General features: G+C 34.9%; 1 protein-coding gene across 2 annotated transcripts in view; it reads right to left on the bottom strand.

The window, feature by feature from the left end:
* Positions 1-25,425, bottom strand: part of LOC150109817 (kinesin-like protein KIF11) — a 575,645-nt gene that overhangs the window by 491,015 nt on the left and 59,205 nt on the right. The window lies entirely within an intron of this gene.

Genomic DNA, 25,425 nt, shown 5'->3' with positions numbered 1-25,425 from the left:
TTAGCCATCCCCCCAAGTCCTCCTACAAATGTGCTAAAGCAGTCCAAAATAGTTTAGCATATATTCAGTGCCTCAAATTAAAGTCATGTTCCAACCTACCATCTGAAATGAATGCAAGAAAAACCATAAATCCTATGTAAATTTCATATGTGCCAAATACAAAAACTTTGTCTCCTGTTAAAAAAGGCAATCTATCTTTCTGGTCCCTCACAAAGGACCAGAAGGCTTGACTACCATGCAGGCAAAACTGCTGTCTTTCCATGATTCCACCTCTCATGTTCAAAACTGCTGTCTTTCCATGATTCCATCTTGAAATCATGGAAAGACAGCAGTTTTGAACAAAGTGGATGTTAGGAGAAAAATGCTAACTGCTAATTGTTTTTTCTTTTGCTTATGCAGTATAGCACCTGTTGAGGTTGCAAAGTTTTTTAATGGTATATAGAGACATTTTTATTCTAGTCTTCAGAAACAGACAGTAAAAAATATCTATTCCTGAATAAAAATTCATATTCAGTATATTATAAGATGTTGATCTACAACAAAATACCAGCATATGTAAGATTGATAAGACAGAACTGCTGATACTAAAAAAAACTAATTTAGGATTCCCGAAGGTGTGGATAATTCCGATAATAATGATCGGATGTAATGTATACTGAGTCTCAGTAAACAAAATAAAATTCTTGGAAAACTGAGCAAAATATAGACAAACCAGAGAAATCCACGTAACATGTGCAACAAATTTTAGGAGATGATTTGCTGCTCTATCAAACCATATTTATTCCTGTAATACTCTTCATAGGTTTTTTTTTAATTATGCCATCAAATTCACTTATTTGTGTTTAGAATTTATAGGATTGTGTTATTTGCTCTACACAGCAACTTATAAGACACATCACAAATGATAATTATTAATTTACCATTAATTAATGATAAACTGACCATTACCATTAATGGAAGCGTTTCTACTCTCACTCATTCTTCCCTATTCTCACATGTCTTATAAATGATGGTTCACATATTTTCATCTTTCAAATATACCAGTCTCCATTGTTTTCTAATAAATCTTAAAACAGATTGTTCCCCACTCTATGCAAAAGTATTCAAAGTTATCCTGCAATTAATTGCATTGGACCAATTAAGATGAGCACAGATGCACTATGCCCTCTCAAAACTTTCATACATTGATAAAATGCAATCGCACGGTCATGGGCGTCCACAGGGGGACATTTCCCCTGGGATCAATTAAAAAATTCCATAATTTATAATTGTAAAATTGATTGAGATATGTAATCTTACACCCTCGAACCTGGGAATGCTCGTCTTAAAATTTTATTATGGGTTGGCCTGTTTGGCCCACAGTAAGGTAGCCATAGAACATTGTTTTATTGCAACAATAAAACATGTTCCTGTTTTTGGTTCATTCTTTTTCTGATTTGTGAATAGTGACCAGTGGGTTACAGAGTGAAGTGCAAGTTGTAAATTTATAGTGAAACAAATTTAGACAAAAAAAAATACATTTTTAAAAAAGTGTATGTAATTTAATATTTTACTTGTTAGTTTGATGATTTTTTCACTTTTAAACTAAAATTATTTAATTTAGGATTAATTAATTAGTTGATTTTTAATAAAATATGCTGGTCAATTTTTTTAGTTTATATCAACAAATGATATAAAACAATATTTATAGTTTATATCAACAAATGACATTAAAAAAGCTAAAAAACATTTATTGATGTAATTATTTAATTACATCAATAATTATAAAATATTTATTGATGTGATTATTTGTCTCCAAGCTTTACCCCCTGGAAAATTTTCTGGACACATGCAAATTCATGTGAAATTTGTAGCACGGGTTGCATAACCCACATGACAGCACACCCGACTGAAATGAGCATGCAATGCCACTGATATATTATTGTATACACAAGACCTAAAAAAAGGAAGATAACCATTGTTTTGGGCAAGATCTACAAAAAAAAGTCATAACAAATTAAAGTTCAGTGGCTTTCAGAGGTGAACTGAAGACTCAAAGAAACAGTGAAATTCCTCTAATACTTTCATTCAGTTTCATTTCCTTTTTTGATGAGAACTCTACTCCAATCATCTGAAAAGCAATCTTCTGACCAAGTTTTCTGGATTATGTAGCATAGCCACTATAAAACTTATATCTTCAATATTTGAGCATTCCGATCAAAGATTTAATTAAGCTGCTCTTTCCTTCGATGGCTTTTTTCTACTGCTAATATCAATATGTACTCCAGACTGCTTTGCTATTACTGTATTGTCACTGCCTTTTTCATTAACATGTATAATTCTTCATTTTCCACTATCTTTTTCATTTCTGATTTTATAATATTCCAATTTTCATTTCTAAGCTTTATCAACAGACTTCAGAATATTTCTTGATATGTATTTTGTTTTCCCAATGACTTGTTTAAATGGTTTTACCCATTGCATTTGTTTTCTTACAATTTTCTCTGTATTCTCAGAGTACATGCCAACTTATTTTGCCAGTAATTTTTGATAAGCTTTCTTTATTTTCCTTGACTGCCTCTAATTTCCCGAGTCCACCATGAAATTCTGACAATTTTTTTTTTTTTCCTTTTCTTCAATGTTTTTTTCAGGGTCTACAACTATCTCCAAGATGACTTGATTATTTTCAAACTCCTTCATTTGTTCTTGAATAATATTTAGATATTAGAGTCTATAGTTCACTTAAGCTGCTCATCTTTGATTCTTTAAAAACTTTCTTCTCAATGAGTAATAACTTCCTATTTCAAAGCCAATGTATAGTCCTATGTCCCAAACAAGCAAGAAAATATCATTGTCAAAAATAATATAATCAATGAGACTTCTGATTTCTTTTGTTTTCTCTCCATGTGAATTTGTGCATATCTTTATGTTTGAACATGGATGTCAATTTAAAGTGACAAAATGTAAGGTTATGCATTTTGGGGTGAAAAGATTAGCAGCAGTATACCACATTGGTGGAACTGTACTCCAAGAGATTGATGAGGCCAGGGACTTGGGAGTGTTGGTGGATAGGGAGATGAAGTTTAGGGGGCACACTGCAAAAGTAGCTAAATCAGCTCATCAACTCACTTGGTTGTTGAAAAATACCTTGACAAGCAAGTTATTGTACTTCTGTACCGAGCCTTGATAAGACCTCATCTCGACTACTGTGCCCAGATTTGGTCACCTCAGTTCCTTCTTGATGGAGAGGAAGTGGAGAGGATCCAGAGGCGAGCGACTAAGATGATAACAGGTGTATGGAATGAACCATATGAGAACAGGTTGAAGATTTGTGGGTTGCAGAAACCTAGTTGATAGGCAGAGGGGAGATATGATTGAGACATTCAAATTGCTAAAGGGATTCTATAGGATTAATTCAGAGGATATTTTTGAGATCAGGACTGGTGGTGGGAGAACTAGGGGACACCTATGGAAGTTGAGCAAGAGTATGGTTAGCAGGGGTGTTAGAGCTGGGTTCTTTACTTTTAGAGTGGTAAATGAGTGGAATAAGCTGTCAGAGTCTATTGTGGGTGCTATGACGGTGAACGAGTTCAAGACAAGGTATGATAGATACTGTGAGAATGTAATCGCATAGTTGTGTGGACATGATGTTTAGGGCCTCCCTCGATGAGTCTAAGGACTCCTGGAGTCGCCCGAAATAATAATAACATGGTGCTAGTACTGACTAGTCTATGCCCTAAACAAAAAAAATCCAGCAGGCACTTACCATCAGTTTTACTATTTTTGCCAGATTTTCACAAAACATTTCTAAATGTCTAGTAGTTATTTCCTATTCTGTTTAGATCTCCATCAAGAACTAATTCTTTTATCAGCTGTCTTCTTAATGAATGGAAAAATTCCTTCACTTCTTTAGTAGCACATGAAGTCTCATTGTACATTTTCCCATTTTAATATGCGCACATGCACGCACACACTACTCTACCTGATATTGTTTGATATTTAAGATTACCTGCATATTTAATAAAATGGTTACCTTCTTTCCTAATAGCTTTTTTTTGTTTCAGTAATATCAAAAAAAAGCTATTAGGAAAGAAGGTACATTAGTTTAATCAAGTACATTGTCTGTCCTTGATTAAACTAAATGTTGATATGGGTCAACATTATCAAGCCATCACCGACTTCACATCAATTACTGATCGATACATTAGCCATCGAAACATTAATATTTTAATACAGAATGAATAGAAATAGTGATTTAATAAATTTTAACGGAATGGGTAATGGCACCGAAGCTGCTAGTATTATTTCCCATAATGCATAGCATTATACGTGTCCGTAAGGATATGTGTTTTGCTTATGGGATACTAAGACAGGTGATGTGAAGTCATTAGCCTCTATCTACAGGTTGCCCTGTCCTGAAAATATTTCAAGCGTAAACTTCGTTTGCTAACACTTAAATAAGGATTAAACCAAGAATATGATTTCTTGGTATCTTTAATTTATAATATAACCAAGTGGAAAACGTTCCAATAGTTAGCAATAATGATCTGACCAAACACCAGGATACCAGATAATCCTCAGACTAGAATCTCATTTAAGATTCCTGTACTCTGAAACATTCACACAGCTATTCTTAGTCATAAAATTACAGGATCTCCAAGGTTTATTAGTCAAACCTTGGAGATCATCCTTGGGATGATCTCCAAGGTTTTGTTCTCCACTTTACATAATGTTAGTCATAATCAACAACTTTACAGTTGTTGATTATGTGATTATGACTAACATTGATGTCTAGAAGAAAAAGCCGGCATCTAAAGCAAATAATTAAGTTTATAATAATTAACTAAATTTATCTAGTTAAAATTAACTGAATCAAATTATACAATTAAATTCATCGTTATCAATTTCCTGATATGTACTGTCAAGGGTACATATGCTGTCAAGGGGTGTTCAGGCTTAAGCCTGAACATCCCTTGACGGCACTACAGGATTAAGTTTACGTTATTATTAATCTTCTATCAACAATTTTCCTCCAAATTAGTCTTACTTGTCAACACTTCAATATTATCAAGGTACAGGTGGATTTATTCTGACTGAATCAATCTTTTGGTCTTTCTCTGGGTCTCACTCTTATCAAACACCTATACAAACCTGGTTTGTATACTTTCCTCACTAGTTTAAATGGCCATATCACCTTAGATAAGCATGGTCACATACTCTTGAATGCTAACAGTATCAAATTCCTTTCAATATGAATCAGCCACGATGCCACCTTCACAAGCAAAAAATTTTTATGCTTACAGTTAGATAAACATGAATATAATTCTTGCTTTTTCTCATTTAATTCATAACCACAAGCACAAAAAACTTCCAACTTTTTCTAATCCTAATAAAGTGAGGCACTTTTTCACAACTTGCAAACAGGATATGATTTCTTTATTACTTCAACCTTCGTATATCTTTTGGGTGTGAATTCCACTGATGAAACCACAAAGGTCAAAACCAGTCTGGGAAATGGCCCTTCCCATAATATACACCTGAAAGTATAGGATATTCTAAGGCAATTAATGTGAAATCATTAGCTTCTATATACAAGTAGCTTAGATGTGAAGAAACTACAGTAAATAATTTTAGTTATTTACTTTAGTTATTTACTAAAATTGTGTTTCGACTTTAAAATTATTCTAAATTGTGAAAATTTTGTTTACTTACAATTGGATAAAGGATTAAACATTTTTTTTAAATTTAATTCACTGATGCTATCTGTTCACTTCTAATTTTTCTTTGAAACCTCATATCTATAGTCTAGTTTTTGATCAAATGCTTTATTTCTAACCAAACTCTCAGATCCTGGTATGAACATCTTGTATACTGCTAGTTGTGTTTTGGCTAATTTCTCTCTTATCCTATATAAGAGGGGTGGCTAACTATGTGTCCTTTTGGAGCCAAAATAATTCTGTTAAGACATAAGAGCTGCAACCTTTGACCGATGCGACTGTACGGGAGTAAGCGAGTGTGTGCATGGCGAGGTCATAACGAGCTTGTAAGAACTGCTTTCACATAATTTTAAGGGACTTACTAAGAAAATGGATACAAGGAAGGCCTGTGCTAGTAAATAACTAAAATTATTGTGTTTCGACTTTAAAATTATTCTAAATTGTTCAAAGTAAACTTTATTTCATGTTTCAAATTAAACTTTTTTTATTGCAGTAATTTTTATTAACCATGTTTTTCTCTATATCTCTCCTCTTATTTGTTGTCTCCTCTTTGTTTATTTTTTCCTAGTAGATTATGAAGAGCCATGTTGTGGCCACCCCTGCTATATAAATTTATTCAACTGTTTCTCACTATACCAGTTTAACCTATTCTGTGATCTATTTCCAAATTTAATTTGTCATTTTCACTAAAAACTATGCATAACTGAAATATTTTTAGTTGTTCTATAGGTTCTCCATTGAGAATGCCCCTGAAGTTTCTATGTTTCTGCTATTTCCAAAGTTTTGGTCTTTTTGATGAATGAATAAGAGTGAAGATAATGTGTACCCTTGTCTTACCTCTAATTTTACAAACAATCTTCCTGTGTTTCCTTAAATTCAAACTACTGACCCAACTTAAATATAGCCTATAGTGTTCTGTATAATATTCAATTTACCACATAACTGTAGTGTTTTGAAACACTTTTCCCTTGGATACATTGCTGTGTGCCTTTTTCAGATCTACAAAACTATGGATCCTTCGTATTCCCATTTCTTAAATATTTTTCGTAAAGTGGAAATTTGAATTTGGCAACCTGTATCTGGCCTGAAAGCAGCTCGTTCTCCAGATTTTTCTGGATCTCTTTTCAAATATGCATAAATCTTATCTGAAACACTTAAGAAATTAGTGTGCAATTCAGCTTCTCTCTCTCTCTCTCTTTTTTTTTTTTTTTTTTTTTAACAGATGAGAGCTGTGAAAGCTCTGCAGCAATCGTCTGGAATTTGAACTTTGACTAGGCATCCTGAATCATGCAATGTAGCCATTGCAAAAAACTTTACCTCTGTATTTGAACATTTCTGGTCAAATATCTACTCCAGTTGCTACCTCAAGTACTGAAATGTATAAGGGTTGTTTGATAAGTCCATGCAAACATGAAAGCAATTTTTTGAGGACAAACATTTTTCTCCTTTGAGGTCTATACACTTAGTCCAACGATGCTAGAGTTTTTTGATCCAGTCCATAAAGTATAATTTGTCCAACTCTTCAAAATAGGATTATCTCATCATTTGATGAAAATCTTTCCTGCCAGCCATTTTTTCATATCTAGAAACAGAAAAGTAATCCAAAGAAGAGTGAGCAGGTGCATTGTCATGGTGAAAAAGATTCTTTTTCACCAAGTGTGGTAGTTTTTCCTTTATTTCATTATTTAAACAATCCAGCAAACATGCACTATACACTCAGGTAATTGTTTTGCCCTGTTCCAAGAAGTCTATAAAGATCCACAAGCATCCAGAAGACAGTGGCCATAACCTTTCCTGCCAAAGGAAGGTTTTTTGCTTTCTTTGGTGAAGATTTCCCCACTATGCCACCTATTGTTTTGACTGTTCCTTAGTCTTAGGCTAGTAGTGATAAATCCATGTTTCGTCCACTGTTACGAAATGATGCAAAAATTCCTCTGGATTCCATTGAAACAGCTTCAAGCTGTCCTTGACAAAGTTCACATGTCGACGCTTTTGATCCAGTGTGAGCAAACTGTGGCACCCATCTTGTGGATAGTTTTCTCACATGTAAAATATTATTTATGTGGTCATTTGAGATGCCCACAGCCTTGGCAATTTCATGCACCTTCACTGTTCTATCATCCATCACCATATTCTGGATTTTTCCAATAATTTTTGAAGTCATGACCTCAACAGAGCATCCAGAATGTTTAGCATCACTTGTACTCACATGGCTCGAAAGTTACTAAACCACTTATAAACCGTTCTAATCGAAGGTGCAGACTCATGTTTATCAAGCTTAGCTTTGCTAAGCTGTTTTCAAAAAACAGTGTTTACTCACTACACAAAATTCTTTCTCATCCATTTTTCACAAATGACAGTACTTGATCGATTCAAATGAACATCAAACACATAGTAATAGATCTATCTGACAAACTAGTGTATGATCCTCCAACAGTTGCAGCAACTAAACATAAGCTCCATACGTACTAGTGACACGTCATCTCTGACTTTGCACGGACATTAATCTTGAAAATTTTCCACTACTATTCCATATCTCCTTTAGTTTTTCAAAATTCCTCCAGACTTGCTTTCAGCAATGGGTCTCCCATGTGATCCTGAATCCTCAGGGTTTCAAATCCAAAATCTAGGATATCCTTAGCCTCAAATTTTCATGTCACCTTTATCATCTTTGATTCTTTTTATAGCACTTGTTCACTCTTTCTTAAAAACTTCATTACTAACCTCCAGAACTTTTGCCACTTTCCCAATATTTATTTTCTACATTCTTAATGCAGTCTTCCTTTAACTTTTTAGTATTTTTTTTCACATGTAGCTGAACTCTTATATTTTTCTCTATATTCTTTTATGGAATCTGCAACTTATTTACTAGGATCTTCTGGCATGCTTTCTTCTTTTCCAGAACTGCTTATTTAATTTGTGTCCACCATGGCATTATTTTTCTATCCTTGCAGACAACTTCACCGTATGACTGCCTAGCTGAATCAATCAGTAGTTTCTTCATAGCTTGCCACTGACAAGTAAAAGTTTGGTTCTTGTTTTTGAACTGTTTCATTCTTTCTTCAATAGTGTCTATATAGTCTAGTCTACTGCTTACCTGTAAAAGCTGCTTGACTTTAAATTCTTTTCTTACATGCTATTCTTTTCAATGTAATATTCATGTTTATCCTACTTAGCACTAAGTCATGGTTACTTCCAATTTCAATTTCTCTGCACTCTTATAAACTAAACCAGCACGAAGATTGCTATCACAATATGGCTTTTCTTCTCTTCTCTCCACATCTTTATGCTGAAACATTTGTGTTCGTAATAATTAGTCTGTCCTCAGCAGAAACTTGCCATTGTTATTAGCTCTGCCCTTTTCTCCAAGTTTTTCCGAAATGTTCTTGATTCATTTCCGATTGGCGCTCTGGTGCGATTCATTTCCGACTCTGCTGTTTAGATCTCCGATAACGATTACTTTTCATTTTCTTTATGTCAGCTTCATGTTCTAATGACTCAAAAAATTCCTCCACTTCTTCCTTAGGAGACCCATAGGCACAAATAAGTTTCATTATCCATTTCCCTATTTTGAAGTTTACCTATATAATGCTACTTGAGACGGCCTTCGAAAGTTTATCTTCATGTTTGGTATTAAGATATCAGTACCTCTTCCTTTAATAGATTGACTAAATACAACATCCTATACTTATTATAATCCAATATCCCCATCTATCCAATAACAGATTGCATAGACAGCCTTCACCTACAAACTGGATCAACATTTATCAAAATAATTTTCCTCCCTTATAAGCAACTCTCCCTCATCTATTGAAATTTCTTTGCACATAAAACATTAACAGAAAATTTAACTGTGATAGATTGTGACATCATGGTCAGTTTTGATATCACCTCACTTTTCATTAAGTACCCTTGACCTTGTTAAATCACATAACTGAATTATTCAGATTCACCCATATATGCAGGTTACTTCTTGCAGAGAAAAACATACAATCAGCTAGATGGGACTGATATGGATTCTCCCCTCCCCTCTAGCAAACTTGCTATATGGGAAATTTTGAAAACCAAGTTCTCAATACAGCCACACAAAAATTAACATTTTTACTGCATTACTATGTTGATGATGTGTTTAGTGTTCAGCCTCATGGTCCAGACATTAGATACATTTCTGGCACATCTTCACAGACATCCTAAAATAAACTTCCCCACATAACTGGTAATTAATTTACGGAATTAACGCATATAAAGTATATTAATTAAAGATAACTTTAATGAATCACTTCTATATTTCGGCAATGTCACATTGCCATCTTCAGGAACATAAAGATATGGTATGTGTACTAAGGAACTAACAAAGCAAATGAGCTCATTTGCTTTGTTAGTTCCTTAGTGCACATACCATATCTTTATGTTCCTGAAGATGGCAATGTGACATTGCCGAAATATAGAAGTGATTCATTAAAGTTATCTTTAATTAATATACTTTATATGCGTTGTTAATTCCGTAAATTAATTACCAGTTATGTCTAACCAACATAAGTCTTACTACTAGAAACTTCCCCACAGAAAAAAAAGAAAGTAACAATAGTCTCCTGCTTTTTAGATGCACTAATGACATGACTTCTTAATGCCTCATTATCCTTTTTAGCCAATGGCTACAGTCCATATAAAATAGATAAAATATTACGTGCTCTCCCCCCCCCTCCCAACACACAATCTCTCCTATGCCCAACACAGAATCACTGCAAAACTGTTCCCATTCCATAAAGAAAACAGCCAAAGTTCTTTGCAAATATGATCTCCACACCACTTTCAAACTTTGCCTTAAACTAGCAACTTTTATATATCCTCTTAAAGATAGATTACAACCTTATGAACATCTGGGAGTGTATAAAGTTCCTTGTGCCTGCAAGTTAACCTACTTTGCACAGATTGGTAAATCAGTTAGCATATACCTTGAAGATCATAAAAATCACATCTGAGATCATCTGTATGGCAAGTTGGGATTGGCAGCCCATGCTCTTTATACTGGAGAAAAAGATTATATAAAATGTTGTTACAGGTCTGAGAAGCTATTCTTAAAATCAGCATCAGCTATGAAGCACTCTCCCAACCTTAGCAAGCATAGTTGCATTAATTTACTGAAGATTTGGGAGACTCATTTTAAGCCCTAATAGCTGGACTTGTGTTAAGTTTGTAGTTCTGACCCACAGAGGACACCAAGAAGAAACATTAGGTGTTAGTTACAATTTAAAGTGTTTCTATAATTGCTTGGTTTAGAGCTATGCACCTGTCAGTTATCATTGTGCTATGATGATGCCAGGCAGAAAACTAGCAAAATATCAGTGAATTTAATATATATATTTTCTTCTTGGTGTTGGTTATACCTTTACATATTTTTTTATGGATAATGAGCAACACCTAAGCTTTTCTTTAGCTATACTAGTCCTTTTCAATCATTATTGTGTGAATATTACATCTTTTATATTCAGGCAAATCTCACCTGTTTTACTTTTGTTTTGGTCACACATTATGTCAATTAACACTCATCTAATTCTTCTGCTAGTTCCATTTCTTTTCTGTTGCCACTTCTTATACTGATGATTCCAATCTTGAGTTTGTTACAATAGCTGACTTTTTGCTGTTCATAATGGCTCCATGGTGAAAGCAGCAGCATCTTGTTTAACTAGGTAATGTCCAATCATACATAATTATTTCATTGTCATTTTGTTTTGGTTTAAACCAATCAGAATACAATTTTAGCCTAAACCCAAAACTGCCAGCTGATCTTTTTTCATTCAGTATCCAGATATTTCTATCAATGGAATGCATCACAAGGTGAAGAATAGACATTAACTCAGAAGCCTTGGTCAATTCTCCACATTTGTTAGAATGCTATGAAGTGATCCACCTTTGACCCTTAGGGAATTTCCATCTACACTTCAGCCATCTGGCCTAACAATTAGTATTTCCCAAATCTTGGGAAGTGTCACAACCATATTTATTAACATTTGGTTTTTTAAAATCTTTACTGATTTGTTTCTCTGCAAGGTGTCCAAGTCAGTCACAAGTGGCCATAACTATGGCCAACTATGATAAGTTGCAAGAACCATATCCTCCTAGAACAGAAAGGAGAAGAAACTGATCTTCAGAAGAACTAGTATCATATAAGGTTTCAAAGCAGGGTAGAGATTACATTTCTATAAAATTTTGGTTATTCATTTCAGGAGGAATACCAGATATAGTGAATAGTAAAAGCATTACTGTAATATGTACAAGAAAGTGGGGAATGAGAACAAGGTGGAACAATTATTAATTTTTTGGCATTGTAGCCACTAAACATAAAAAGGTACAGAAAATAAAGATTCAGCTCAAGGAAAAACTGCCAACCAGTTGGAACCAAAGTTAGTGGCTCTGTTAACATACTGTTGAGGAATTTGGGGGGTGGGGAGATTTTGTAAATGCACAAGGTGATCAAAATTAAAATATCCCTGTTTAAGATCTTGTGGAGCACAACCTAGTAATCCAAGTGCTGTGAAACTTTGCAGAAACAGATTTTGTGCATCATGTGAAAGTGAGTTCCAAAATTCCAATAGTTCTACCAGAAGACACTGTATAATGTACCAATGTGGATGTGGTAATTTTTCTGTGCATGTGTAAAAAGGAGAAAAGCAACAGAAGCAAATATAACAAATTTTTATTCACTGCCATTATGCATTCATGGGCTGTGCTGTCCATCCTGGTAAGCCAGGAACTACATCCTTTGCACAGTGGGTTCAATGCAGCTGGTCAGAAATGATGATGCACATATGCTGCCTTTCAATACTGGCAAGTTATCAGGATGATTGCAAAATATGTAAAAAATTGACAGAGCAAAGAACAAAAGTAGTTGTGAGTAATAAGAGATTATAAAGTTAAAGGATGCTTCTAGTGCTAGGAAAGAACTAGAACAGTATGAAGCTGTAAATATTAAAATCAAGAATTTGTTTAAATTTCAAACTGTTAAAATTATCTCATCAAATTTCTGATATATACCATCAACAGGTATACAGGATATGATAGTACTATATGAAAAATTTCCATCATTACCAATTTCCTACCTACAATTTTCCTCTAAATCAATCTATCAGTCAAGGCTTCAACATTGTCAGATCTTATATTTCTATCTTCTAAGGGACTTTTTACCATTGACAAAACAGAACACTTGTTTTGCTAATCTTTTCTCTTCCATTCTGATTAAGTGACCATAACACCTGAGATTAGCTCTGCCAATGCATTCCTGGATGCTGACAATGTCAAGTTCTTTCCTAATATTCTTGTTTGTAATATGATACTGCCATTGATGCCATCTGTTCACGCCTCTAATCTTTCTCAGGACTCATCTCTGCAGGCTCTAGTCTTTGGTCAAGAGTTTTATTTCTAACCCAGCTCTCAGATCCATAAGTTAAAATTGGTTTAAGGGTCAGGGGTGCTTAAGGGTCAAAGCTGTATAACTGAGAGGAGACCTCCACATAGTCTTTAAAGGAATGTGGAGAACCGACCAGGGCTTCTGACCTAATGTCCAATCCTCACCTTCTCGTGGTGCACCCTGTTGGGTATCTACTTTGATACTGAACGAACGAGGATGGGCTGACAATTTGGGATTTAGCCGACCAAATTGTATTCTTATTGGTTAAACCAAAATAAAAAATGATGGTACAACATGACAAAATTTCATGCCGGCTGGGGCGTCGCCCGGTTAAACAAGGCCCCCGTTGTTTTCGCCAGGGAACCAGGGCGAACAGCGAAAAGTCAGCTACTGGAACAAATCTGAAAACAAACCCCAACTCAACATCACCAGAGTTAAAGATCGGTACTATCAACGTAAGAAGCCTGAATGGCAAAGAAATGGAGCTAGCTGAGGAATTAGATAAGTACCAGATCGACATAATAGGGGTGACTGAAACAAAAAAGACCAAAACTGGTGAGATCTTTCTGAGCGATAAATACAAAATGTTATATTCAGGCAATAACAATCAAGGAAAAGAAGGAGTAGCCATAGTATTCAACACAAAATACGAGGCTAATCTTCTTGAATGGCAGTCAGTCTCAAGTAGAGTAATGTGGGCAAATATGAGAATGGGGAACTGGACAATGAGACTTATCTGTGCCTATGGTCCCACAGAAGGTTCTACTAAGGTAGAAGTGGAGGAATTTTTTGAGGCTTTAGAAAAAGCAACTGACACAATGAAAAAGGAAAAGTTGGTCCTTGTTGGGGATCTAAATAGTAGAGTAGGAAATGATTGTGAGACATACAAAAATATTTTGGGAAAATTTGGAGAAAAGAGCAAAGCTAATAATAATGGCAAATATCTGTTGGATTTCTGCTCAGGACATGGACTGGTTATTACTAACACCATGTTCCAACATAAAAATGTGCACAAATTCACATGGAGAGAAGAGGCTAGGAATAAGAAAAGTCTCATTGACTATGTTATTGTTGATAGTGATGTTTTCTCCCTGGTGCAGGACACCAGAGTGTACAGAGGATTTGAAATTGGAAGTGATCACTATTTAGTCTTGAGCAGGATAAAATTGAATTTCATATTGAAAAGAATAACATGTAAGAAAGTTTTAAAGCGAATAAAAGTTGAGCAGCTCTCAGATGTAAACTGTAGACTAAAATACAGAAATATTATTGAAAAGAAAATGAAAGAGTTTGAGAACAGGAATCAAACCTTGGAGATTCAGAGGCAAACTCTGAAGGAAACATTGATTGATTCTGCCAGAGAGGCATGTGGTGAGGTTGTGTGCAAAGATAAAAAAATCAGAACTCCCTGGTGGACACAGGAAGTTAAAGAGGCAGTGAAGGAAAAGAAGAAAGCATATCAAAAGTTCCTGGCAAATAAGTCAGCTTTTACTCTTACAGAATACAGAGACAAATGTAAGAAAGCTAAACAGTGTGTAAAACTAGCTAAACAAAAGTCATGGGAGGACTTTGGCAAGAATATAGAAAATAAATATCAAGAAGGTGGCAAAATATTCTGGAGGTTGTTGAAGAAGCTTAGGAATGGAGGAAAGAGTGCTGTAAAAGGAATTAGGGATGATAAAGGTGAAATGAAAACAGGAGAAAAAGATATCCTTGAAGTATGGAGTAATTACTTTGAAAAACTGCTAAATGAAACAAGCAGTGATGACAGCACAGTGATAAAAAACACTGACCAGGCATGCAGTCAGGAATACATATCCATACTTGAAGTAGAAAAAGCCATCAAAGGCTTGAAATGTGGAAAGGCAGCAGGAGTAGATAATATTCGACCAGAAATGCTGAAGTATGGTGGTATAAGAGTCTTACAGTGGCTGCACTGCATAGTTCAGAAAGCCTGGACAGAGGGACGAATTCCCGATGATTGGAGTAGAGCTCTCATAGTACCCATATATAAAAAGGGGAATAAAACTGAATGTGAGAATTACAGAGGTATTTCCCTACTGAGTGTTCCTGGCAAGATCTATGCAAGTATACTTGAGAAACGGTTGAGAAGAATTGTAGAAGAAAAGCTTGGTGAAGAACAAGCTGGATTCAGGCCAAATAGAGGCTGTCAGGATCAGATCTTCACTTTACGACAAATAGTCGAGAAAGCATGGGAATATAACAAAGATCTGTATTTAAGTTTTGTCGATTTGGAAAAGGCATATGACAAGGTGCCAAGAGAGAAGCTATTCAATACGCTGCAGTTATATGGTGTCAATGGGGCATTATATCAAGCAATACTTAGTCTTTATTTGAGTTGTGAGTCAGCAGTTAGAATTGAAGTACAGGAAGATGGTTTAATGTTAAATCTGGTGTGAGACAAGGATGTACATTATCCCCTCTGTTATTCATTATCTATATGGATCACATTATGAAGGAATGTGGTATTAAACCTGATATCAAAATTGGAGATGTTAATGTCAGCTCTTTGCTTTATGCGGATGATGTTATACTTCTAAATAAATCCGCTACAAGTCTGCAAGATTCTCTGACTAAATTGAATAGATGTTGTAATAGATATGGTATGAAGGTCAGCAATAAAAAAACAAAGACAATGAAAATAGGCAGAATCATTGAAAATGTCAACTGTGTTGTGAATGGAGAACCTGTGGAACAAGTAAAACATTTCAGCTACTTAGGCACAATTTTTACTGAAGATGGTAAACTAAATATAGAAATAGACAACAGAATCAGCAAAGCTGGTATCGTGGGAAGTCAATTGAATAAATTCATATGGAATAAGAAAGAAATTAGTCGGAACACTAAATTAGCTGTATACAAGACTGTGTTCAAACCAATTTTAACTTATGGATCTGAGAGCTGGGTCAGAAGTAAAACACTTGACGAAAGACTAGAGACCGCAGATATGAGAGTCCTGAGAAAGATTAGAGGCGTGAACAGATGGCATCAATGGCAATATCATATTAAAAATGAGGATATTAGGAAAGAACTTGACATTGTCAGCATCCAGGAATGCGTTAGCAGAGCTAATCTCAGATGGTATGGTCACTTAAATAGAATGGGAGAGGAAAGATTAGCAAAACAAGTGTTCTCTGCCAGGTTGGCAGGAAAACGACTCAGAGGAAGACCAAGATATAGGTGGATTGATACGGTACAAAGTGCCTTAGACGATAGAAATATAAGATCTGATAATGTTGGAGTCTTGACAAGTAACAGACTGATTTGGAGGAAAATTGTAGATAGGAAGTTAGTAATGATGTAATTTTTTCATGTAGTACTGTCATATCCTGTACACCCCTTGAGGGTACATGGCAGGAATTTGATGATGATGATGACTATCTTGTATACAGCTAATTTAGTGTTTTGGCTAAATTCTCTTATTCCATATAAATTTATTCAGTTGACTTCTTACCATACCAGCTTGTTGATTCTGTTGTCTATTTCCATATTTAATTTACCATCTATACTAAAAATCATGCCTAAGTAGCTGAAATGTTTTACATGATCTATAGGTTCTCCATTCAACATGCAGTTGACATTTTCAACGCTTCTGCCTATTTTCATTGTCTTGGTCTTTTTAATGCTGACCTTCATACTATATCTATTACAACAGTTATTCAATTTAATCAGGAAATCTTGCAGACTTGTAGTGGATTTATTTAGTAGTATAACATCTGCATAAAGCAAAAAGCTGAGATTAACACCTCCAATTTAGATAGTTTTAATACCACTTTCCTTCATAATGTGATCCACAGATAGTGAACACAGGGGAGAATGTACTTCCTTGTCTCACACCAGATTTAATATTAAACCATCTCCATGTACATCCTTCAATTCTAACTGCTGATTTACAACTCAAACAAAAATTAAGTATTGCTTGATATAATATCTCATTAACACCATATAACTATAGTGTTTTGAATAACTTCTCTCTTGGCACTGTCATATGCGTTTTCCAGATCTACAAAACTTAAATGCAGATCCTTGTTATATACCCATGATTTCTCAATCATCTGTTGTAAAGTGAAAATCTGATTCTGACAGCCTCTATTTGGCCTGAATAGAGCTTGTTCCTTACCAAGCTTCTCTTCCACAATCTTTTTGAACAGTTTCTCAAATATACTTTCATATATCTTACCAGGAACACTCAATAATGAAATACCTATGTAATTCTCATTTTTTTATTTCCCTTTTTATATACATATAGTTAATATGAGAGCTCTACTCCAATCATTGGGAATTGGTCCTTCTGAAGAGTAGTTCCAAGCTAACAGTGTAGCCACTGTAAGACAATAATTGACCAGAAATGCTAACTTTCCACATTTCTTGGGCTTTTGATGGCTTTTTCTACTTCAAGAATTGACATGTATTCCTGATTGCAAGCCCAATGAGCGTTTTTTTTTTTTTACCACTGTGCCGTCTTCACTGCTTGTTTCATTTAGCAATTTTTCGAAGTAATTACTCCATACTTGAAGAATATCTTTATCTTGAGTTTTCATGTCACCGTTACCATCTCTAATTCCTTTTACAGTACTCTTTCTTCAATTTCTCAGCTTCTTCAACAACCCTAATTCCTTTTACAGCACTCTTTCTTCAATTTCTGAGCTTCAACAACCTCCAGAATATCTTACCACCTTCTTGATATTTATTTTCTATGTTCTTACCAAAGTCCTCCCATGATTTTTGCTTACCTAGTTTTATAGTGTTTAGCTTTCTTACGTTTTTCTCTGTATTCTCTAAGAGCACAAGCTGATTTATTTGCCAGGAACTTTTGATATCTTTCTTCTTTTCCTTCACTGCCTCTAACTTCCTGTGTCCCCCATGGGATTCTGATTTTTCTATCCTTGAAGACCACCACCACATGCCTCTGGCTGAATCAGTGTTTTCTTCTTGACACTGAATCTCCAACGCTTGGTACCTGTTCTCAAACATTTTTTCTTCAATCATGTTTGTGTATTTCAGTCTACAGATCACATCTGAGAGCTGCTCAACTTTTATTCTCTTCAAAACTTTTATATGTTCTTTTCAATATGAAATTCAATTTTAGGGGTGCTTAAGGATCAAAGCTGTATAACAGAGGAGACCTCCACATAGCCTTTGAAGGAATGCGGAGAACCTACCAGGGCTTCTGACCTAATGTCCAATCCTCACCTTCTCATGGTGCATCCTGTTGGGTATCTACTTGGATACTGAATGAACGAGGATGGGCTGGCAATTTGGGATTTAGCCGACTAAACTGTATTCTTATTGGTTAAACCAAAATAAAAAATGGTACATGACAAAATTTCATGCTGGCTGGGGCGTTGCCCGGTTAAACAAGGCCCCTTTTTTTTTTGCCAGGGAACCAGGGCGAACAGCAAAAAGTCAGCTACTGGAACAAATCTGAAAACAAACCAACTCAACATCAGAGTTAAAGATCTGTACTATCAATGCAAGAAGCCTGAATGGCAAAGAAATGGAGGTAGCTGAAGAATTAGATAAGTACCAGATAGACATAATAGGGGTGACTGAAACAAAAAAGACAAAAACTGGCGAGATCTTTCTGAGCAATAAATACAAAATGTTATATTCAGGCAATGACAATCAAGAAAAAGAAGGAGTAACCATAGTATTCAACACTAAATACAAGGCTAATCTTCTTGAATGGCAGTCAGTCTCAAGTAGAGTAATGTGGGCAAATATGAGAATGGGGAACTGGACAATGACTTATTTGTGCCTATGGTCCCACAGAAAGTTCTACTAAGGTAGAAGTAGAGGAATTTTTTCAGGCTTTAGAAAAAGCAACTGACACAATGAAAAAGGAAAAGTTGGTCCTTGTTGGGGATCTAAATAGCAGAGTAGGAAATGATTGTGAGACATATAAAAATATTTTGGGAAAATTTGGAGAAAAGAGCAAAGCTAATAATAATGGCAAATATCTGTTGGATTTCTGCTCAGGACATGGACTGGTTATTACTAATACCATGTTCCAACATAAAAATGTGCACAAATTCACATGGAGAGAAGAGGCTAGGAATAAGAAAAGTCTCATTGACTATGTTATTGTTGATAGTGATATTTTCTCCGTGGTGCAGGACACCAGAGTGTACAGAGGATTTGAAATTGGAAGTGATCACTATTTAGTCTTGAGCAGGATAAAATTGAATTTCATATTGAAAAGAATAACATGTAAGAAAGTTTTAAAGCGAATAAAAGTTGAGCAGCTCTCAGATGTGAACTTGGATTCTGAATGAAGAGAAACTGAAATTATTAATACTATCCTCAGAATCCAACATAATCCACCATGGCAAAGGCTACATTTGTAAATATTATTCAATGTAAATCACTTTTTTTTATAATTTAATATTCATAAAACTACCTTTAATTTTATCTAATATTTAATTATTTAATAAAGAATATATGTATTAATAGTAGAAAACTCTTAAAATATTATCAAGCTATTTGCTTATTTCTATGTTAATATAGAATTTATATTTGATAATTTAACTGCGCATTAATTGAAATTTAATATTCTTTATTTATTCATATTTGTAGAAGCTTAGCAATATGCAATATCTCAATTTTTATGTTTTGTTTTGTTGTCATGGAGACGTATGTAAGTGAGCGAGCACGTTTTGGAACACCACGTGAGGAGAAGGTTTATCGAAAAGAGTTTTAGAAAGAAATCACGAGAATAATTTAGGCGGGAAGAATAGATATAAAAAAGGAAGAATGCTGAAAATATAGAGAGATTATTAGATGAATTAAGAGAGAGAGAGAAAGGAGAGGATTGGCATTAGGTTGGAATCTGAGCATTTGGGAATCAGAGTGCGATAATAGCGAGTTGGCAAGTCACTCAAGCAGGTAATAAAGTCTACTAGTCGAGAGGCGGTTAGCTAATAAGTTGTAGAATAACAATTATAGCTACGGAAGACAGCTGAGTGACTACTAAATAGATTAGCAATACTTGAGTTGATATTTAATTTCAGGGCTGACCTGTCAAGGACACACGGAATCTTCAAATAAAGCAGAGTTACTAGAGAATAGTAGAGCTGTAAAGTTGAAGTTTACTGATAGCTGTGTTTAGAATTGTAGTGTCTAAGAATTAATTGAATGCCGGAAGAGTGAACAACCGTGCATATAAAACCTCAAGTTAAGGAATTGTGTGTTGCCTTATTTCATGAGTGATCAGTAGTACTTTATGCAACAATGTTTATTTATGTGTATTGTGACCGATGATTAATTCAGTTATTGCTTAGATTTATTTAATGAATGCCGTATAGTGTTTACAGTTATAACAAGTGTTTACATATAAGTAGATGAAAAAAGATCATCGGTAAGATTATTCCGACCGTTAATATTCCTACACAGAAAATTGAGTTTCATCCTAGAATTTCCTTATACTAGCAGTAACTATTGAGGAAGTTAGCTAAAGTGTAAATTTAAAAGTGTTTGATTGTGAAAAGGTATTACTGCAATTTTTTTGTTGTATTTGGAACTTAAGGAACTATGAGAAGACTGTATTATAGAGATAAAAGATTTACTATTGTACGAGTTGAATGAAATTATCTGAGAAGCAAATGTTTGTGATATCTTAATTACTGAATTGAAGTTAAGTGTAAAATTTGCGAATTTAAAATTAAATGTTTGTTTTTGTTAATCAAAAGTTGTAGTTTTGCCTGAATCTTTTACTGCACCATTCATAAAATATTCGAACCAAGGCAGAGAGATAAATTAAGTTAAATATTCTCGGCCAGTATATATAATATTAACACCTAAAAGGAGAGATAGTTGCGAGTTAGTTTATCTTCAATACTTGAACTAATTCGGATATAAAATGGCACAGTCTTTAAATATAAATTTTCTTTATATTTGAATTAGAAATCAACTAGCAACCTTCTATTTTGTTAAAGAACATCATAGTAAATAACATGTCGGATCCAAGGTATAGATTAAGACTAAGCAGGATCCAACAAACTGTAGACTAAAATACACAAAGATTATTGAAGAAAAAATGAAAGAGTTTGAGAACAGAAATCAAACCTTGGAGATTCAGTGGCAAACTCTGAAGGAAACATTGATTGATTCTGCCAGAGAGGCATGTGGTGAGGTTGTGTGCAAGGATAAAAAAAATCAGAACTCCCTGGTGGACACAGGAAGTTAAAGAGGCAGTGAAGGAAAAGAAGAAAGCATACCAAAAGTTCCTGTCAAATAAGTCAGCTTGTGCTCTTAGAGAATACAGAGACAAATGCAAGAATGCTAAACAGTGTAAAACTAGCTAAACAAAAGTCAGAGGACTTTGGCAAGAATTTAGAAAATAAATATCAAGAAGGTGGCAAAATATTCTGGAGGTTGTTGAAGCTTAGGAATGGAGGAAAGAGTGCTGTAAAAGGAGTTAGAGATGATAAAGGTGACATGAAAACAGGAGAAAAAGATATCCTTGAAGTATGGAGTAATTATTTGAAAAACTGCTAAATGAAACAAGCAGTGATGACAGCACAGTGGTAAAAAACACTGACCAGGCATGCAGGTCAGGAATACATATCCATACTTGAAGTAGAAAAAGCCATCATAGGCTTGAAATTTGGAAAGGCAACAGGAGTAGATGATATTTGACCAGAAATGCTGAAATATGGTGGTATTAGAGTCTTACAGTGGCTGCACTGCATAGTTCAGAAAGCCTGGACAGAGGGATGCATTCCTGATGATTGGAGTAGAGCTCTCATAGTACCCATATATAAAAAAGGGAAATAAAACTGCATGTGAGAATTACAGAGGTATTTCCCTACTGAGTGTTCCTGGCAAGATCTATGCAAGCATACTTGAGAAATAGTTAAGAATTGTGGGAGAAAAGCTTGGTGAAGAACAAGCTGGATTCAGGCCAAATAGAAGCTGTCAGGATCAGATCTTCACTTTACGACAAATAGTCGAGAAAGCATGCGAATATAACAGATCTGTATTTAAGTTTTGTCGATTTGGAAAAGGCATATGACAAGGTGCCAAGAGAGAAGCTATTCAATATGCTGCAGTTATATGGTGTCAATGGGGCATTATATCAAGCAATACTTAGTCTTTATTTGAGTTGCAAGTCAGTTAGAATTGAAGTACAGGAAGATGGTTCCGTTCAATGTTAAATCTGGTACAAGACAAGGATGTACATTATCCTCTGTTACTTGTTATCTATATGGATCACATTATGAAGAAAAGTGGTATTAAACATGATATCAAAATTTGAGATGTTAATGTCAGCTCTTCGCTTTATGTGGATGTTATACTTCTAAATAAATCCGCTACAAGTCTGCAAGATACGACTAAATTGAATAGCTGTTGTAATAGATATGGTATAAAGGTCAGCAATAAAAAGACAAAGAGAATGAAAATAGGCAGAATCATTGAAAATGTCAACCGTGTTACGAATGGAGAACCTGTGGAACAAGTAAAACATTTCAGCTATTTAGGCACAATTTTTACTGAAGATGGTAAATTAAATATAGAAATAGACAACAGAATCAGCAAAGCTGGTATGGTGGGAAGTCAATTGAATAAATTCATATGGAATAAGAGAAATTAGTCGCAACACTAAATTAGCTGTATACAAGACAGTGTTCAAACCAGTTTTAACCTATGGATCTGAGAGCTGGATCAGAAGTAAAACACTTGACCAAAGACTAGAGACCACAGATGAGTCCTGAGAAAGATTATAGGCGTGAACAGATGGCATCAATGGCAATCATATTAAAAATGAGGATATTAGGAAAGAACTCGACATTGTCAGCATCCTGGAATGCATTAGCAGAGCTAATCTCAGGCAGTATGGTCACTCAAACAGAATGGGCAAGGAAAGATTAGCAAAACAAGTGTTCTCTACTAGGTTTGCAGCAAAACAACCCAGAGGAAGACCAAGATATAGGTGGATTGATACAGTACATAGTGCCTTAGACGATAGAAATATAAGATCTGATAATGTTGGAGTCTTGACAAGTAACAAACTGATTTGGAGGAAAATTGTAGATAGGAAATTAATAATGATGTAATTTTTTTCATTTAGTACTATCATATCCTATATACCCCTTGAGGGTACATGGCAGGAATTTGATGATAATTCAATTTTATCCTGCTCAAGACTGGTGATCACTTTCAATTTCAAATCCTCTATACACTCTGGTGTCCTTACCAGTGGGGAAACCTCACTATCAACAATAACAGTCAATGAGACTTTTCTTATTCCTTGCGTCTTCTCTTCATGTGAATTTGTGCACATTTTTATGTTGGAACATGGTGTTAGTAATAACTATGTCCATGTCCTGAGCAGAAATCGAACAGATATTTGCCATTATTATTAGCTTTGCTCTTTTCTCCAAATTTTTCCTAAATATTTTTGTATGTCTGACAATTATTTCCTACTTTGCTATTTAGATCCCCCCAAAGGACCAACTTTTCCTTTTTCATTGTGTCAGTTGCTTTTTCTAAAGCCTCAAAAAATTCCTCCACTTCTATCTTAGCAGAACCTTCTGTGGGACCGTAGACACAAATAAGTCTCATTGTCAAGTTCCCCATTCTCATTTGCCCACATTACTCTACTTGAGACTGCTTGCCATTCAAGAAGATTGGCCTCTTATTTAGTGTTGAATACTGTGGCTACTCCTTTTCTTTGATTGTCATTTCCTGAATATAAAACATTGTGTTTATTGCTCAGAAAGATCACCAGTTTTTGAATTTTTTTTTTGTTTGTCACCCCTGTTATGTCAATCTGGTACTTCTCCAATTCCTCAGCTAGCTCAATTTCTTTGCCATTCAGTCTTCTTATGTTGATAGTACCAATCTTTAACTCTGGTGATGTTGAGTTAGGGCGAGTGTTAGGATTTTCAGGATTTGTTCCAGTAGCTGACTTTTCGCGGTTTACCCTGGTAAAAATAACGGGATCTTGTTTAACCGGGTGAAAGAATTTCACGTCCCAACTGGCATGAAATTCTGTCATATGGTGCCATCATTTGAAATTTTGGTTTAAGCCAATACAAATACAATTTGGTTGACTCAAACTTACTCTACAATAAAGTTATTGCTACCTTTTTCACATAGCATCTGGTCAGGTTGACCAAGTGAGCACTGTTTTAATTTTCCTATTAAATCGATTTACAAGAGTCATTTGTATAAAAAACAGGTTGAAGATTACTTGCATAAAGAACAAGCTGAAAGGATGTGATGCAAAGTGGCGTTTTTGAATAGTGAAATCCTCTAAGATGGAAGCAGCAATTTCATTTTCAAAGTTATGTCTTTATCATAAAAGTTGCATTTGAAAACAAAGCTTCTAAGTTTATTAAATTTGGAATTTAATAAAATAATATTCTGAGACGATTTTCTTTTTTAGAATAGAATGGAGGTGGAAACAGGGGAAAGGGAAAAAATCACCAATAGCACTTGCAAGAAACTAGGAAGCTTGATATTCACTTGGATGGGATGCAAATATCCTGCTCTTACTCCTTTCTGAAATTATTTTTGGATTTCTTTCAAATTTGCTTGCATCTATTTTGATCTTTTGTATAAACAGAAAAGGAAGATGGAGATATTGAGAAGACCAATTTTGAATTACAGACTTCTGTTTTAGGCCATAGCATTCCTCTTGGAGAACCACACCCTCAACTTTATATAAGTTGAAGGCAGTATGGAAAGGAAAATTCTCCTAATAAGCATAGCAACATGTTGCTAAAACATAGCACTGATCCTAGAGCATATAGTTATTTTTAAATAAATCTTTGTACTGATTTATGGGCAGTGCTACCTAGCACATCTCATCCTGAAGAACACGATATAGGCTGAAGTATTTACAAGAATCTAACCGATGCCAGTTCTTGCCATCTGACTAGTCATTTGCTGGTGAAAATGCCAGGCCATCAGTGTACCATGCAGGGCTCTCAAGGATATAATTTGAAAGTCTCTAGATGTTAGACATAATGGACTTAAGTACATATAGCTTATGGCACTTCAAACACTGCAGAGGGAGATAATGATGCTTGTAAAATGAGCAGCTACCCCAAACTCCTCTGTCTTACAAGGTCTGCATTTCACTCAGAGTAGCACACCTTGTTCCTATGGCAGTCAGTAAGTGGGAGCCCCAAACCCACTACCTGGACATGACCCCTATATCACTCCCTCGTCTCATCTAAGTCTGGTTTCCTTACTCCAGTGTTAGTCCTATAGTGTAGCTCTACCATAGTCTCCCAACCTTTGTTTCTGAAATATACACTGACATATACCGTAAATTATGAAACAGTTCAGGAC

The sequence above is a fragment of the Typopeltis vanoorti genome, chromosome 1 (genome assembly GCF_054136105.1).
Source record: "Typopeltis vanoorti isolate ZY-2024b chromosome 1, IOZ_Tvanoo_1.0, whole genome shotgun sequence".
Taxonomy (NCBI): domain Eukaryota; kingdom Metazoa; phylum Arthropoda; class Arachnida; order Uropygi; family Thelyphonidae; genus Typopeltis; species Typopeltis vanoorti.
This window is presented reverse-complemented; position numbering and strand designations above follow the sequence as displayed.